General features: G+C 38.6%; 1 protein-coding gene across 8 annotated transcripts in view; it reads right to left on the reverse strand.

Moving 5' to 3' along the window:
• The window catches only part of THRB (thyroid hormone receptor beta), a 323,409-nt gene that overhangs the window by 156,917 nt on the left and 149,540 nt on the right, over nucleotides 1-16,952 (reverse strand). The window lies entirely within an intron of this gene.

Below are 16,952 nucleotides of genomic sequence, written 5' to 3' on the forward strand. Positions count from 1 at the left end.
TAAAAGAAATCTCTCATGGAAGCACATCATTTAATAAGAGTTTAAATTACAGGTGAAACAAGAGCTACTCATTGCAGAAGCCTTCAGCTAAAGAGGGATGATGTCACAGAAATTAAATTAATTGGCTGGTGTCTCAAGCACATATCTACTGTCATCTTTTTCTGTGTCAGTCTGTTTCTCCCACATTCACATGTCCATTAAGCTTATAAAACACTACACAGGCCAGACATTTACTCATTCAAAATGTAAATGAATGGCTTAAGAGGGATGTGAAGCTGGCTGGGATGAAGAAACACTTTTATTCCCCAAGGGGCTGCAATCACCTTATTCAAAGCAGATAAGATTCTGGACACACCTTGACTGTGGAAAATGGAAATACCAGGTACCACAAAACAATAGAGCTGGAAAGGAACTTGCAATTACCTAGTAGACTCAACACATCTTTGTAATATTGTTTATTAATGACAGAAGAACTTGGTTGGCACCTTGGCAAGGGCTTAAGCAAAGCCAAGGAGTTAATGATTGTCTTAGGTACCCTCTGGTTTCTCCTCTCCATTTTTCGTAGACTCTTCCAACTATCTATTTTCAGAATTTCCAGAACCCACACCACAAAGAAAACCTGCTCTCAGATTAAAAAAAGAGAGGTATTTCACTATCAGGTATGACTTCTCTCCATCTTCTCCCTACCTTCCTTTCATAGCTGGGTCCCTACCTTAGCAAATGGTACCCTAGAAGAAGTTGCCCATGTTGGAAATGTATACATCGCTGTTTTTGCTCTGTTTTCATTTAGCTCTGTTTTATCCAGTTCTTCAAGTCTTATGGATTATTTTTTTTCTAAATCTCTTCTGGACTTCGCTCAATAATTTCTACATCTATGTTAGTTTATACTAACATCCTTTCTCTTCTGGATGTTAGAAGAGAAACATCCAGATTATAATATAGCCTTTTTATTGGCCTGCCAACCTCTGGACTTACCCCATCTTCATACTCCATCCAGAGTGAACTCTAAAACACATATCATATCATGTCATCCCACTGCTTAAAACCTTTCATTTGCTACTTATAGGTCCAAAGACCTTATGGTGACTTATAAGGCTCCATATATACAGGCCATTGCTTATTTCTGACACTGTGCCCCTCTTCCCTGGACTCTCCCAACCTTCTGGTTATATTGCAATCATCCTGGTTTCCGTGAAAGTGTCACGCTCTACCTTAATAATATCCCTTTGCATGTGCTGTTTCCCCTGCCAAAAATACTTGAATACTTGTTTCTGCCTTATGCCCCACATCTCACTATTATTTCAGGTTTCAGATAAAATGGCAGTTCCCCTGGAAAGTTCTCCTTGACCTCCCAAGTCAGAGTTAGGTGCCCCACTTTTGGGTTTTCACGGCACCTTGTAAAACTCTTCATTGTGATTATCTTCTGTTGTAATTGTCTGCATCCCCCAGTAGTCTGAAAATACTAAGAAGATAGGGCTTCCCTGGCTTTTGTAAAAAAAAAAAAGTCATCATACCTCCTGTACCTAGCAGAGTACTTGGCACATAGTAAATATTGGCTGTACTTCTTGGTATGAATTTAATAAAATATTATCCTGGAAGAGAATTTAATGAAGGTGGGTGGTGGGGGGAGATAAATTTTGAGATACAAAAGGAGACTTCCCTGGGCAGAGCAGGGGGTTGGTCTTTGAAATCAAACTATGCTCCTGACATATTCTACTTATATGCCCATGTTTGTGTGGCGGAATTGTAAGACCAAGCGCTCCTGATAATTCTGAGAGCTGATCTCCTGATACAGCCTTCAGTAATTTTCACTTTTTTTTTTTTTTTTTATTGTACATCTAACTAGACGAAAGCACCATAGGAAGGCAGTGTGGCTGGACCACACTGGTGAGCTAAGGGGAGGGGAATGGAGGTGAGATCAATGAGGCCAGGCCATGTCCTACAGTGCCCAATAGGCCACAGTGAAGAGTGAAGACTTTATTTTTAGCCCTATGGGAAACATTTAAAGAGTTTAAATCTTGGTAGTGACTTATCACTCTGGCTGCTTTGGGAAAAATGTATTCAAAAGTGAGCTGAAAGTAGAAAGAGAGAAGCCAGTTAATAGGCTATTGAAACATTTCAGAGGGATGTTGGAGGCTTGAACTAGGATGACAGCAGTGGAGATGGTGGGAAGGTGCAGACTCGAGATACATTTTGGAGGTAGAAGATATAGGAGTTTCTGAGAGTTTGGATTTGGGATAAAGGAAAGAGGAAGCAGTATAACTTCTAGGTTTTTAGATGGAACAATTAGTTGAATGGTGCTGTCAGTTACTGAGCTGGGAAGACAGAAACTCCTCCTGCTATTCAAGGCCCAGCTCAGTTCTCACCTCCTCCATGAAGTCCGCCATCAACTTCAACACGACTTTCCAGCTTTCCTCTGAACAACGTGGGAAATCATGGCCCCGCCACTCATCCTTTGAGGAGTGTCATAAACTCCCCAACCTGGCTTATGTTCCTTGAAGGTGAGAGACCCCTGCTCCTGCCCTCTTCACATCCAGCAATGCCTGAGACAGAGCTTCAGATGCAGTAGGTGCTCCACACACACTTGCTGCTCGGTGAAGTAAATACGGTTCACATCACAGCAAATGCTCTGGAATTGCTCCCTGGAGCTGTCAGCTGCTAAGAATATCCTGCCACCCACAGGACTGAATGTTCATACCCCAATTGGCCATTTAAAAAAGCCTATTACCAAAAGCCTTTGAAAACTATGTTCCTTTCTAGAATCTTAAAGACAGGCACTTAACTTCTATTATATACTCTATGATTATTTAGTATTATCCTTTTTCACTTGATATATAGTTACTGTTCTTTCCCATTATTAAGTATTACCTTAAAATGCAACCTCATTTCCTCTTCTATTAAATAGAAATTCAGGATCAGTTTCTTCTCATTGAAAACACTTTGAACTATTTCAAGTACCTTTCATTTTCTACAATGTTCCTTCACACTTTGGTTGAAATGCTTAAAAAGTAACTTCAAGATACCATAATATTACCTTTCAATTCATTTAAAAAAGTTTTTAAAAATATATAAATCTGATGCATATTTGGAGTTAGACATTTATTGTAACTTCCCACACAAAGTTGGAATGCTGTCTATGATATTCTTAACAGCAAAAAAGGAACATAATTATGAAGAATTTATGCAGAGGCAGGAATGAGGCTTTTCCTTGTTCTTTCTTTCAACTTGTGATCTTTACGAACCATGTAGAAAAGTTAACTTTGATCTTCCACTCTAGTACCGGGATAGGCATTTTAGACACCCTTTGTCCCTGAATTATCCCAACGATGTTGTGATCGATTTCACCTCCATTCCACAGCGGAATGAACAAATATTTAGCAGGATTCAAAAATCAGTCTGAGGATTTACAGCTAGAAGCAGCACCACCTGCATTCAGATTCAGGTCTCGATGGGTCTAATGTCCACGCGACCACTCATTCAGTCCCTAGCGACGGGGAAATGAATCCCCTTATGAAAAACCCAGTTCCACTGTAGTGCTTAACCAAACTATTTGAGAATTATTTCTTCAATCAAGCCAAACCCTGAAATTTCCATTCACTGTCAGTCTTATCATCCAAAACAGGAGTTCTTTACATGGACTTCATAAAGTTCCATTTAATCCTTGAAATGTGCCAATTTTCTGTTTATATAAATGCATTTTCTGGGAATAAGCCTATTTTTTGTTTTTGGTCAGATTGTCAAAGGAGCCTATAATCCACCCTCCATAAAGGACAAACTTCTTTTCTTTCCCCAAAGAAATACAGAACAAGTAGTTCCCTTACTCCATGCTTCAGTCCTCCTACTTGAAAATAACTGTAATAACTTCTGCAGTTTTTCCTTCTCCAGATTAAACACTCTCAGTTTTTTCCACCTTTCTTGTGTAACATGGATCATCTCCATGGACCACATTTTGGTTGTTTCCTCAAGTATGACACTTGAGGGAACTCAATGTCCCTCAGAGATGGCACTAGGAACTGATTACAATTTTCTATTCATATATCCATTCAATATTGTACTTAAAAAGAGAAAGATTTATTTTCCTTTTCCTAATCTCCTTAAAATTTTTTAAAGTTTAAAGGGATACAGTATAATCTACATTCCTTTATTATCCTCCTTTCCCCCCCTGCCCCAATCCTGATCCCAAACACCTGAAGTCCAGAAGTTATATTTTCTTTGCCTCGTCTTCTAACTCCAATTCAAGATACGTGAGAAACACTGGAAAAGTATGTGTCATCTCATCCTCAGTAATAATATACTGGAATTTTGAGAAAAGTTGCCAATTGGAAGCCCATGCCCCAAATATGGACAGATCTTGACCCCCACGTTAACTGTAACACAATCCTTTTGAGCATTCACACAGAGAGAAAGCATCACAGGGGTGGTTTGACACTTACCCTGCTGTCCTACCGGCTTTCAGGATCTGCTGACATCTCACACCCTCGGTATGAGCTTCTCCTACTCTACTTCCAAGTCAGGTAGAACGAAGACTTTCCAAGTAAATAAACTGCTTGGAAGCCAAAGCCACGTCCTGCACTTACGTGGCCGAACTATCCAAATTATATGCTCTTGAAATGCATCTCAGATGCCTGTGTTGACTGACACTGGACTGACGTCATGACTGTATGGATTTTGCCACATAACGCACTCCCCAGACAAACAGCTACCACTCCAGGCTGCTCCCTGGGGCTGCGATTCCATGGCATGCCTCCCGGCCTGCTACCGGAAGCCAGTCTTGCAGCAGAAAGATGAGCAGAGTTGTGGTAACCTAAATCCCTAGTGAAATGAGACTCCTGTAGCACCAGGAGGCTGCCAGGACAGCTAACACCTGACATGCTACCTTATCCATGTCTAAAGGCCCTGTGATGATTAGAACTTTCACTCCTCTTCCAACTCCAATTGACTTCTACCCAGCCTGATCATCATAATTGCAGAGAGAAATACTAATTATGCTGCTTATAACCTACAAACAGGACAGAAATAATATGCCTTGAAATAAAAAAAAAAAGGCTTATGGTTTCCATCTATTTGACGTTTCCTTGGGTTTGAAGCCATCAAGTTTTAGGCTTGTGAGGCTGTATTTCAAATGGCTTTTTAAAAAAAAATAAAAAATAAAAAGAAAGGCATTATTCTGAAAATGCTCCATATAACAGCACTCGTTTGCTGCCAGGGTGCCTAGCAATGAATTTAATTTGCTTTATTCCACTTTTCAGATAGCATGTTTCTGCTGGTGTGTAAGGTCTGGGAGCTGTCTGCATGCCAAGGCAATGTCCCCTAAATGAAGTCTTACATAAGCCTGACAAATTATCTCCAAATAGAAATAATCTCAATGGGCTATTACAGAGCCATAAAATAACTGCTGGTGAACCACCAAAACAAAAGTTGGCCGAGCAAATACTTCAAAAAGCCTCAGTCATATGCGGATTTTGCCAGTAACATTTTACCATGAGATTTTTTTTTTAAGGTACTGGCATATTTTCTTTTCCTTCCTCCTTTCATCCCTTTCCACCTTCATTTCCTCCCTTGTTTCCTCCCTCCCTCCCCATTGTCCTCCCTTCCTTTCAGCAGACATCATTCTCTCTCTCTCCATCGCTTCCTCTTTCTCTTGCTCTCACTTATCTATCTGTCCCCTCTCCCCTGCCTGTCCCCTTCCCCCTGCTATAGTTCAGACTCTATATTTTATTGTCAACCCACCTGATAGTCCTAGATGTTAAATACCTTGCACTGTTAACTTTTATCCTCTCAGATTATAGCAATCATGATGGTTTGCCACCAACAATCCTCAATGGCTTCCCTCCAGGTATAAGATAAAGCCTTGCAGTTCGGCCTGTACACAAGACCCTCCAATCCAGTCCCAGCTCCCACACACTCATCAGGCCTATATCCCACATTCACATTCTCCATAGCACACCTTAACCCTCCAGCCCACTGCCCCCATCCCCCCAACCCCACCCCCAGGCACACTTGACACCTCCCAGACAAGCTCTGCCTCCTCACAACTCTGAGAGCTGCTTCTCCCGTTCACTCCTTTTCTCAAAAAGCTGAGCCTGTCTGTAAGAGCTAAGGCCTTTTCTTACTTCCTCAGGCAAAATCAGTTACTTTCCCCCTCTGGTTAACATTGCATTACAAACACATTTTTCTGTCTCCTCAAATAGGTTAAGAGTTCCCGGGGCAAAGGTATTGCTGACTCACCCACCAGGCAGTTACTCAATAAATGTTTGCTGAATGAACTTTGTTTCTCTGAGTTTCTGCTGGATATTTCACAAGTGTGAAGAAGCAGCACAGTATAGTGTGTGGGTTCAAATCCCATCTGTGACTTGAACAAGTTACTTAACCTCTTAGTGCCTCAGTTTCCCTATCTGTAAAATAGTATCATCCAACTCTAGGGTGGTTGTGAGGATTAAATGAGTTGCTATGTGTAATGTAGTTAGAATACTACCTGGAAAATGGAAAGAGGTACATGCTGCATGAGGGTTTGTTAAATATAACAGAGATACTTCTGATACCCCATGGCTGCCACGGCTGTGCGTGAGGGAGAAGGTTTTGAACACTGTCAGGACTGGCTTGATTTAGATGAGTGAAATCTTTATTAAAAAGGTAAATGTTTGCTTCACTTTTCCACTCAAAAGGACAGAGCTAACACCAAAAATAAAATTGCATTCCTCAAGAAAACTAAGAGTAACTTATGCCACACTCATGGCTATGGCATGTATTAGTTGGGTCTGGCAAGCACAAAAGAAAAAAAACTAGTTAAGAAAATTCAATTCTTAGACTATCATATATGAGAAACTGCACACTGTTTGCAAACTGGTTAATAGAAAATGTGTTTGTGTCCAGTTAAGAGGTTAGAAAGAAGTGCAAAGCATGCAATTTAACACCAAAAGATGAACAGAAGTCAAAACTCAGAGACAAGAGTCAAAGAGAAGTCTCGATTCCTTTTGTCTGCAGGTAAACAGAGAAGGTGAGTCTCTAGGTAAAATTCTACAAATTATATTTTCACCTAAGTACACTCAGCTTGTTCTGGTGCTGCACGCATCCTAGCTTTCTCTCTTGCTATGCTTTCCTGCTCCAGCTGTCCTGGCAATCCTGGAAAAATCCATACAGAGGCTCACCTCTATGCCTTTGCCTCGCAGCTGCCCTCCCTGGATGCCCTCTCTCTGCTTCCTATATCACTTGGCTTGTCACTCTTCCTAGGAAGACTTTTCTTGCTCTCTCCAAGCACCTTTGCTTGGGCCTCAAAGACCCCAGAACATATACATTTCTCGAAGCTCTTATCATACTGCATTATATTTATATGTTCGCTTTCTGTTTCCCTCATTAGATTGTGAGCCTTTCAAGAAGAGGGGCTGTGCCTAGGTCCCCATTGCTTCCTGGGTGCCCAGCACTGTGACTGGAAGAAAGTAGGTGCACAGTAAATGTTCATTGGGTACTTGTTGAGCAGGCAGGCTGCCTTGTGTTTGTAGGGGCAAACTCATTGCCAGGTGCCTACGGCAGCAATGCTGGGTGTCCCCTGTGCACTGTTTCTCATGGCCATACTCTGGGGATATTGCACTAGTGGTGTGGCTGAGGAATTTTCATGCATGACGAAGCTGGAACGATTGCACGATTAGGCATCATGTGTCTGAGGAGGGAGAAATAAGATTCCCGAAAAGAGTTAACAACTATTGTATGTGTTATATCCTGAGCCAAGAATTTAAAAGCCTCTTCATAAATTTCAACAACTTTTATAACTCACTTATTTTAGGGGAAAATACACATTAGAGTCACAAAAAGACACCGCTGTTTACTCATTAGAAAGATTAAAATGAAAAAGACTGACATTACCAAATATTGGAGAGAATATGGAGCACCTAGAACTCTCATGCTCTGCTGTGGCAGTGTAAGTTTATGCAACTAATTTGGAAAGCTGTTTGGAAGTTTCTAAAGTTAAACAAATACCCACCTAGCATTTATACTCTTAGGTATATATCCAAGAGAAATGTATGAACTCTCCAAACTGGAAACAATCTGAATGCATATTAAGAGGGGAATAAGTAAACAAGTTGTAGTATAGTCATATGATCAATGCTATTCAGCAATAAAAAAAATGAAATCCTGATTTATGCAACAGTATGTGTGAATTTCTCAGATGTTACATTGAGTAAAAAGTGTCAAATACAAATGAATAAAAATTAGGTAATTTCACATACCAAAAGTTCAAAAACAGGCAAAAAACTGAGTCAGTGGTGATGGAAGTCAGAACAGTGGTAACCCTCCGAGTAAGGGTTAGGTTCTGAAGTGGGGAAAGGGCTATGAGAGAATCTTCTAGAATGCCGAAAATGTTTTACAGTTCCTTCTGAGTGGTGGTGACATGGGTTTACACCTATATAAAAAAACCTCATCAACTTTTATGTACTTTAACATATGCATGTTATACCTCATTAAAAAGTTATAAATAGATTAATTGATCACTGGAAGTCTAGATGAGTGAAAGGCACAAAACACTCCATCATTCATATGAAATTTAGAGAATGGATCATAGATTATCTCTAGTTCAGGTAGAGAGATAACCATTGAACAAAACCCAGTAAACAGAAACCAGCTGAACTGGCATGGTTGTGGAACAGAGCATGATGGTAAACTAAATTTGTTCAAATGTGTAGAGCAAGGATATGCCCTTCCCAGGAGGTCATACCTGTAGCATGACTTCCTTTTGGGGACGGATGAATAAAGTGTTCAGCTGAACTCTCTACTGTGGGATTTTTGCAACACAAACTTTTCTCAGTCATAGACATTGAATTGAGTCAACTTCTTGGGGTCACATTGTTTGAAAGTCATTTCATAAAAACAAAGTTATGAAAACTTTATTTTTCATAATAAAATTAAAACTCTCTGAAGAGTGTAAGCACACTAAAGCCAGAGAAGGGGACATAAAGTCTTTCTCTAAAGTCTTTTTTGCAAAGCTTTACAGAAACGTGAGATAAGCCAAAGATGAACAGAAACCTCAAATCCTTGAAACCTATAGTGTCTGTCACAGCTGCCCAATCAAAAGGAAAAAGATACTCCAGGAAAATGCCTTTTCTCCTCGTTACCAAACAGAGCTTTAGCCCCAAACCCAAGTGGAACCTGACAATACCACATGGGGACCTGAAGGATTCCCATTACTCTCAGTGTATCTCAACTGGGGTGCTACAGCATTTGGGATAGGACAAATCTTGGGTGCAGGACTGTCCCTTGTATTGGAGGTCCTAAAGGCTAGGAGCATCTCAGCCCTCCCATTACTGTGGTATCGATGAAATGCACGGACCCAGTTCCTGACTGAGAACCACCACTAATATTTTGACTGAAGGCATAATTGTCATCTTGTTGGTCTAATCTACCCAGCATCAGTGTTCTGATGGTGTATCTAGTGTTAAATAAAATAGTAGTAGTAGTAGTAGTAGTAGTAGTAGTAGTAGTAGTAGTAATAATAATGATGATAATAAGAAATCAGTCAACATTTGAAAAGACCAGGGATTTCACTTAAAAGTTAAAATTTTATTTCTGTATGAAGTGACTGCCAACATTTAAGTTACCTGCCAAGCTTTTGCGGGCATTTGAATTTGCAATCTGGTCTTGAGGTCTATACTTCAGGAAAGTCAAGTGGCCAGTCACTGGTTTCCTTTCCCCTTGGAAACTGGGTCTCACCAAATGGATTACAAAAGGAAGAAGCTAGCAGAGACGAAGAGAGAAAAAGCCCATTTCTTTAAGGCCTGGAGCAGAGCTTGTCTAAGCCACAACCCCAGGTCGTCTCTCATTTCTACCTTCCTGGCTTCATATCTCCCAAGAGGGCAGAGTTTCAGGTCTGTCTTCTGGCAAATGGAGTGGGGTGGTGGTGGGGAATCATCAGCAGAAGAAAAGAAACAACTCTATAGTCCACGAGTCATGACAAAGTGAATGACTCCACCCAGTCTATGCCCCTAATCTCCTCCCACTGTACAAGTCGAAGAGTTCAACCAGTTGTTACTATGATGATCTAATAGCATGTCCCCAGAGACTCCATTTATTCCTACACCCTATCAGCACAATCTTAAAATAGGGTTCCTTTGTCTGAGTCTCAAAGCCCTGGGTACTGTGTCCCAAAGAGCGATATGAAAGATGAGTTTAGGAAGGAGGTAGGTCTTTCTATGAATGATTAAAAAAAAATTAACAGTTAAATATATTTTTTACAGTCATCTTTTACTTTGGCAGATAACATTTATTTATTTTTTTATTTATAAGAATAATATAAAGTTTTCTTTTAAAAATAATATATGTATCCCTTAAAGGTCAATATTAAGAAAAATTGTGAGACTAGCGATAAAATTATGGCAGTTTGTGATTATTCTATACTGGAAGTTTCAAGATGATTTCTAGGAGTTAAAGAATCCCCTGAAAATTTATGTAGGGTTGTGTGCTAACGTGAATTTTTCTGGGAGGAAGGTCTATGGTTTTCATCAGGTTTTCTAAGCCACCAACCATATGCAGCTATTAAGTATGTGATGTGGCTCGCTTGCAGTGAGACGTACTATAAGAGTACAGAACATACAAGGTTTTGAAGACTTAGCATGAAAAAGAGAATGTAAAATATCTCAATAATTTTCATATTGATACCTGTTGCAACGATATTTTAGATATTAAGTTAAATAAAATGTAACAGTAAAATAAATTTCATCTGTTGTTTTTCCTTTTTAATGTGGTCACTACAAAATTTAAATTACATATGTGACTTGCAATTTGACTCGCATTATATTTTTAGTGGACAGGACTGGATTACAGTATAAGGGCAGGAAAGATAGTCTCAAAAGTTCATAACAGATTACAACTATAAATATATTTTAAAGCATATTTATAAAGTAAGAAACTAGAGAAGAATTTGGAGAAAAAAATGAACTTTTATAAAATACTGATTTAGAGAGAAACAAGGATAAAAATATAAATTTCACTTTGTCCTCTTAATCACCAAGCCAGGAAAATAAACCAGTGTTAGAAACTTAAACCCTTTTACCTTTTCGATTTAAAACCATAGCTGCCATAGGTTTAAAAAGGATTTTAAAAAGTTCTTGGGAAAAGTAGGTAAATGAGTTAAGTATCTTTTGTGGTTGTTGTTGTTAATCTAATCTACTGGTACATATAAGAGTTTATTATGTTTGCCTTGGACCGGGTCCAGCTCCCACCTCTGTCTTCTGACCCCTCATATGGGCAACTAAAGTAGATGGTCTTTTTCAGAGCAACTTTTGACGCGCCTTCTTTTGCCTGGAGCTCCAGGAAGGCAGCTTTCTTCTTTGGGTCTTCTGATCCTGGAGGCATCAGAATCCCTCCTCAGCTTTACCTTTTAAATTGAAAGCTAATAGTTCTCAGGGTATAATTGCCCAGGTGCAAAGGAATGTTATTGTGACTTTTTTTTCCCTTTCATTGTTATTATCAAGTTTTCAACTCATCTAGAACATTCTATAGAAAGATATTTCTTGTTATAGGAGCTTGAATCTTTTGTGGCTGAACAGTATGTAGGTATAGACTCATGTACATTTTATAGTCCTGCATCTAATCTGTTATAGAAGAGATCAAAGCCTTTGTCTCCGCCTCTTTTCCCTAATATCCTGCCACCTTATACAATGCAAGCACCTCTGGGTGCTATTTAATGGGTCAGTCCCAGATTGGTACGGATATGCATGAAAATTCTTGCATTCTCATGCAAGAATTTGGTTATAAGTGCATTTTTCTCATGAGTACTGTATTCATGCCAACTTGTCTCCCATTCACCCCACTTCCTATTCCACCAAACACTTTCAGAAGTAGTCCTACTGGTGTCTAAGATTTCCATAAAATGACATCATTTATTTTGATGAGTGTTAAGTGGCCCATGATAAAGTTATTATCATGGTCTTCTCAACAAGTTGTCTTGTTCTAACAGACTCAGGTCCCAAGCAACCACAGTTCCTAATCATATTTTTTTGTATAGTTTTCTCTCTTTGCTTCCTGAGAACAGCACATCTGCCCTTTAAAATAGTAACTGCTGCCCAAGCCAAGACAGGAGCTGTTAATGGCTCTGTTTTATTTTCAAATGTTCTTAGGGCTGCAACAACAACAATCATACAGTGCAGCTGGCCATGTGGAGCACATGGATTCAGCCTTCTTCCATTTTGCTGTACATTAGTATCATCTGCAGATCTTGTTAAAGTGTAGATTCTGATTTACTAGGTCTAGAGAGGGTCCTGAGAGTCTATGTTTATAACAAGCTCTCAGGTAGCACTCATGCTACTCATAATCCATACTTTGAATAGGAAAAGAGATTATCTCTAGGATATCTTCTATCTCCAGGATTCCATATTTCTATGTGACCAGAAAGCAACAGCTGACATAAGCAGGGGCAGATAGATACTCCTTAGGACCTTTGCTAGAATACTCCAGAAGTCATAGTACCAGTTATAGAAATTTATTCAAATAGGATTTAGAAATTAAATCTGAGAGTCTATAACCAAATCATTTTAGAATCTTATAGTGGATCAAAGTTACTATCTACTAGTTCTTTTAAGTGTATATTTAGCGACTTTATTTCTAAAATATCTCTACAAATGAGCCCCCTTCACACCCAGCTGGGTCTCTGATAAAGCTGGGTGCAAAATACATTAAAGTGTATTCAGATATTTATCACATAAAGCAGCTAGCTATCTTGACTCTTTATGCAAATAAGAATTTTGCTAAATAAATATTTGCTACTCAGTTTATCTATTCTGTAAATACAAATGTTCCCATGTAAGTTTTGCTTAAAGTGGAACATCTCTCTCTCATTCCATATCTGATGAGTATAAAAAATAATTTACATTCATAGCAAAGACAAAAATTCCAAGTATGTCTACTACCATTATTTGATGCTGATATTAAATCCTTAGTGTAGGTGATTTCTTAAAAAAGTAGACTAAGTAGAAATCAAAATGAAGCTTACATGCATTCACCCCATATGATCTTTTTTATGTATGATTTTTCTGCCTCTCTTCACAGGCAGATGGTTTTTCATCATATTAACTGAGTGCTACACACATACTAGGTACCAAATACTTTGTTTGCTAAGTACTGACAATTCAGGGAGGGGAATGAGAGATGAGAAGATGAGTAATTCCAGCCTTTGGCTCAGCCAAGCTCATTTGAATTGGGGGAGTATTTACAACATAACATTCACATAATGAAGATATCTCTAAAACGCAATAAGAGGCATTACTTGGATGAGAATGTTGACCTCTGAGTTGTAAAGAAATGCACTTTTATGTAGTCTGTATCTTTGACAGATTTTCTTCATTGATTAATGTCTATTCTAAAGATATGTTAGTGTAACACATGTTTAAAATAGAAATAAAAAACTGTTCAGATATGTTTTAAACCATAAAACAGCAATTGCTCAGAAATGAAAATACCCATTGCCTACAATAAAAATGTGGAAAAAAGCCCTGCTAAATGTTGGAAATAGGTTTTAGGACTATTAAGCTCCCTCTCCCTTTCGTCTCTTCTATAAAGGTCAAATTCTGCTTATCCTTCTAGAACGAATTCAAATTCTAATCCCTTCAGTAAAGGTTTCATAGGTCACTGCAACCGCCATCATCTTCCTCATCTTAATATCTTGAATATGTAATCTGCCCCAATAACTTTGCCAAAAACATAAATAATAATGAATAACTAAAATTATTGTTTATCTTTTCCTGTGTGTACATCTTGACTTCCGTTAGTTTTAAGTTTCTTTGGGGAAGTATAATTGGTTGTTTTTTTTGTTTTTGTTTTTTTTTTATCTCCCATTGGCATAGCATGGTTTTTACATAGAGAAGAAACTTAATAACTATTTATTTGACAATATATTTGCCTAAAGGGAGCTGGTAACCAGCTATTCCATCTATTATTAACAGGAAGCAGAATCCCAAGCCAGAAATTATTATGCCTCAGTATGATCTCCTCACATTTCAAGAAAAAGCTGTCTAATCAATGTGATCTTCTCGAATGGTCGACAATGAGGATGTTCATAAATAAGTCAACACAACACGGAAATCAACAATTGCAAAAACTTGTATTTAAAATAAACTAGTAATTTTCCATTTTGTGAAAGAGATATTTTTTGATGAACTATTCAGTTCATCCAAGTAAATGCTAAAGGTCACCCCCTCATTCTCCTACATTTAATAGATGTATTTAGAAATTAAGAAATTTGAATTTTGTTTCTATTTCATCCTAAGACTTGACATAAAACTGTTGGCAAACCCTAAGGTCAAGGCTTTAACATTTTTATCAGTAGATGATGGAACAGTCTAGGTTCTAATCAGACCTTATCTAATGGATTTAATATAGGATTTTGAAAAGAAAGACATAAACTAATAACAGAGGGACAAAGTTCTAAAAATGAGAAGAAATTGACTATTTTGGGGAAAATACCTGGTTAGAACCTCGTTTCTCAGTGGTTTAAAAAGTAATTCTTTTAAGAAAACTTAAAAAAACTCAAGCAAATACAGCTGAATTAATTGATCTCTATGTGGGGAAAACATATAAGCACAAAAATAAGAGAAGAAATAGCAAAGGAAGGACTGATAAATTTGATGTCTCTATATGAATGTTCCATAAATTTCTGCAACTATAAATGTCCAAACCAAACTCACCTTATCCAGCCTCTATCCCAGTCCCTAAATCTCTTCCTCTTATTGTTTTTCTTAGTTCAGTGAATGAAACCAATGTACATCCACTGCCTAAGACACAAACCCGAATGTCATCCCTGATGGCTTCTCTCTTGCTTCCTGAATTCCTGCGTTTTGTCAATTTTACTATTCTAATACTTCTTGAAACCATCCCATCCTCTTCATTCCCATTGGAACTGCATTAGTGCTTTAGTCCAGCTCTCATTTTACACCTAGACTAATTAATAGTTGCTTACTTGGCCCACAGTGGCTAGTCTCACCGCCATCACATCTGTCATATCTTTGCCATACGACTCTTCCTAAAATACAAAACTGGATCATACACCTTAGAAAGTCTTCCCTGATCTGACTCCTGAGTATCATTTCTTTTTTCCTGCCAGCCTAAATTCCTTACTTCATCCCCAACAATCTACTTACAAATTACGTATCATGCTTTTGTGTCTTTGCATATGCTACTTCCTCTGCTTGGCCCCCTCTACCCTCACTGTTCTCTAAATCACCACTCTTCACCTTTACAGACTCAACCGAGGTAAGACGAAATCGTTGCTTTTAGTTTTGATCAGTCTAAGATAGTGGTATTGCAAAATTAAGCATGCATTAGACTCATCTGGAGGGCCTGTTAAATAATTTCCTGGGTTCTATCTTCAGAGTTTCTGATTTAGAAGGCCCAAGGCAGGGCCTGAGAATCTGTGTATTAACAAACTCCCCAATGATGTAGATGCTGCTGGTCCAGGGGCCACACTCTGAGAACCACTTGTCTAGAAAATTCTTCATCAAGGAAACTAGAGTTTGGTTGACTGTTCATTTTTTCATTCATTAAGCACATGTTCATTATGTAAATATGTGGCAATTCCAGCTCTTAAACTAGATAGATAGATATTCTGCTTGGTCTCTCTCCAGGGAGAAGGAGGCGGACCGCCCTTTATAATTGTGCAGGTTGGACAGTGTGTAAATGGTGCCCACTGGTGTCCTGCAACTCAGGTAGATGTGATAGTCCTGAAAGTCAGAGAAACAAAAGTAATGTTTATACCACAGTGTAATAGAAATATGCACGATGTTCTTTAAGAGATTAGCAGGACCTCCAAACCCAGATGTGAACTGGGGGCATAAAATCAGGCAAGGCTTTCTAGAAGATCTGGAAAGCTGAAGAGGTTATCTGGGGAACAGTAAGCATACATGGGGGGCGGGGCAGGGAGAAGCAGCAGCATATGCAAAGACACAGAGGTATGATATATAATTTGTAAGTAGATTATTATGGATGAAGTAAAGAATTTCAAGGACTCAAATCATGTTGTCTATATAAAAGGCATTTGGTTACTTAAAAATTAAATTATGCAATATTACTCACATTCAAAGGATATGTATAGCAATATTATAGATACTCACGCACCCGCCATTCAGATTTGCTCTATTTGCTCCATCTCTCTTTAGAAGAAATGAAGCATAGCAAAACCCTAATAACCTATCTCCCTATCTCTTTCCTCTTCCCCTTTTCTTGCCAAGCTAGTCACTGGCATGTGTTTTTCCCATGCATATTTTTATACTTTTACTATGTAAGGGGAAAGGCATTTACTTTTTAATGAGAGACTTTGTCTAGGACATTATAACAGAAATTACAATACTTGCCTCAGCAAGCTTTCTCAAAAGACACCTGGAATAGCATGCAGCCAATGCTAATCAAACCTGCCCCTCTCCAACATTTGGAGGGAAACAACAGGACTCACATTAGCTTTATAAAATGTAATCAGAGTTAAAGTCAGAAAATCCAGTTATGCTTATTCGACATCACTTGATTTTAAAAGCTAAAATGAAAAATTATTTTTGCTCTGTAGCCAAGGGTACCAAACACATAGTACCAAGAAAGTTGTACTGAAAAACTTGGTCACTTTTGCCCACTATGTGGATTACATACACAAGGGATGAGTGCATATGTGGGTGTATGGCGTGCCATGGATGCAAGGAGTTCTAAAATAGCTGTGTAGGCATCGCTGGCTCCATCTTACCAGCACCATAGACGGGCTTAGATTTTGTCATCTGCAAGATAGCAAAACATTACCTACTGTCTTCTGACTTAGCAAAAGGGATGTGGTGATGACTTGAGGACTAAATTCTTTCTCATTTAGGAGCTCATAATGAAAAGTCTATGAAAATGTGGTTACCAAACTCATAATTCTACTCCTTCGAAAATTAAAGAAAGAAAGAATGAGAAAAAAAGAGGGAGAGGAAGGGAGTGGAAAAAAGGAAGGA

The sequence above is a fragment of the Pteropus alecto genome, unplaced genomic scaffold, assembly GCF_000325575.1.
Source record: "Pteropus alecto unplaced genomic scaffold, ASM32557v1 scaffold10, whole genome shotgun sequence".
Taxonomy (NCBI): domain Eukaryota; kingdom Metazoa; phylum Chordata; class Mammalia; order Chiroptera; family Pteropodidae; genus Pteropus; species Pteropus alecto.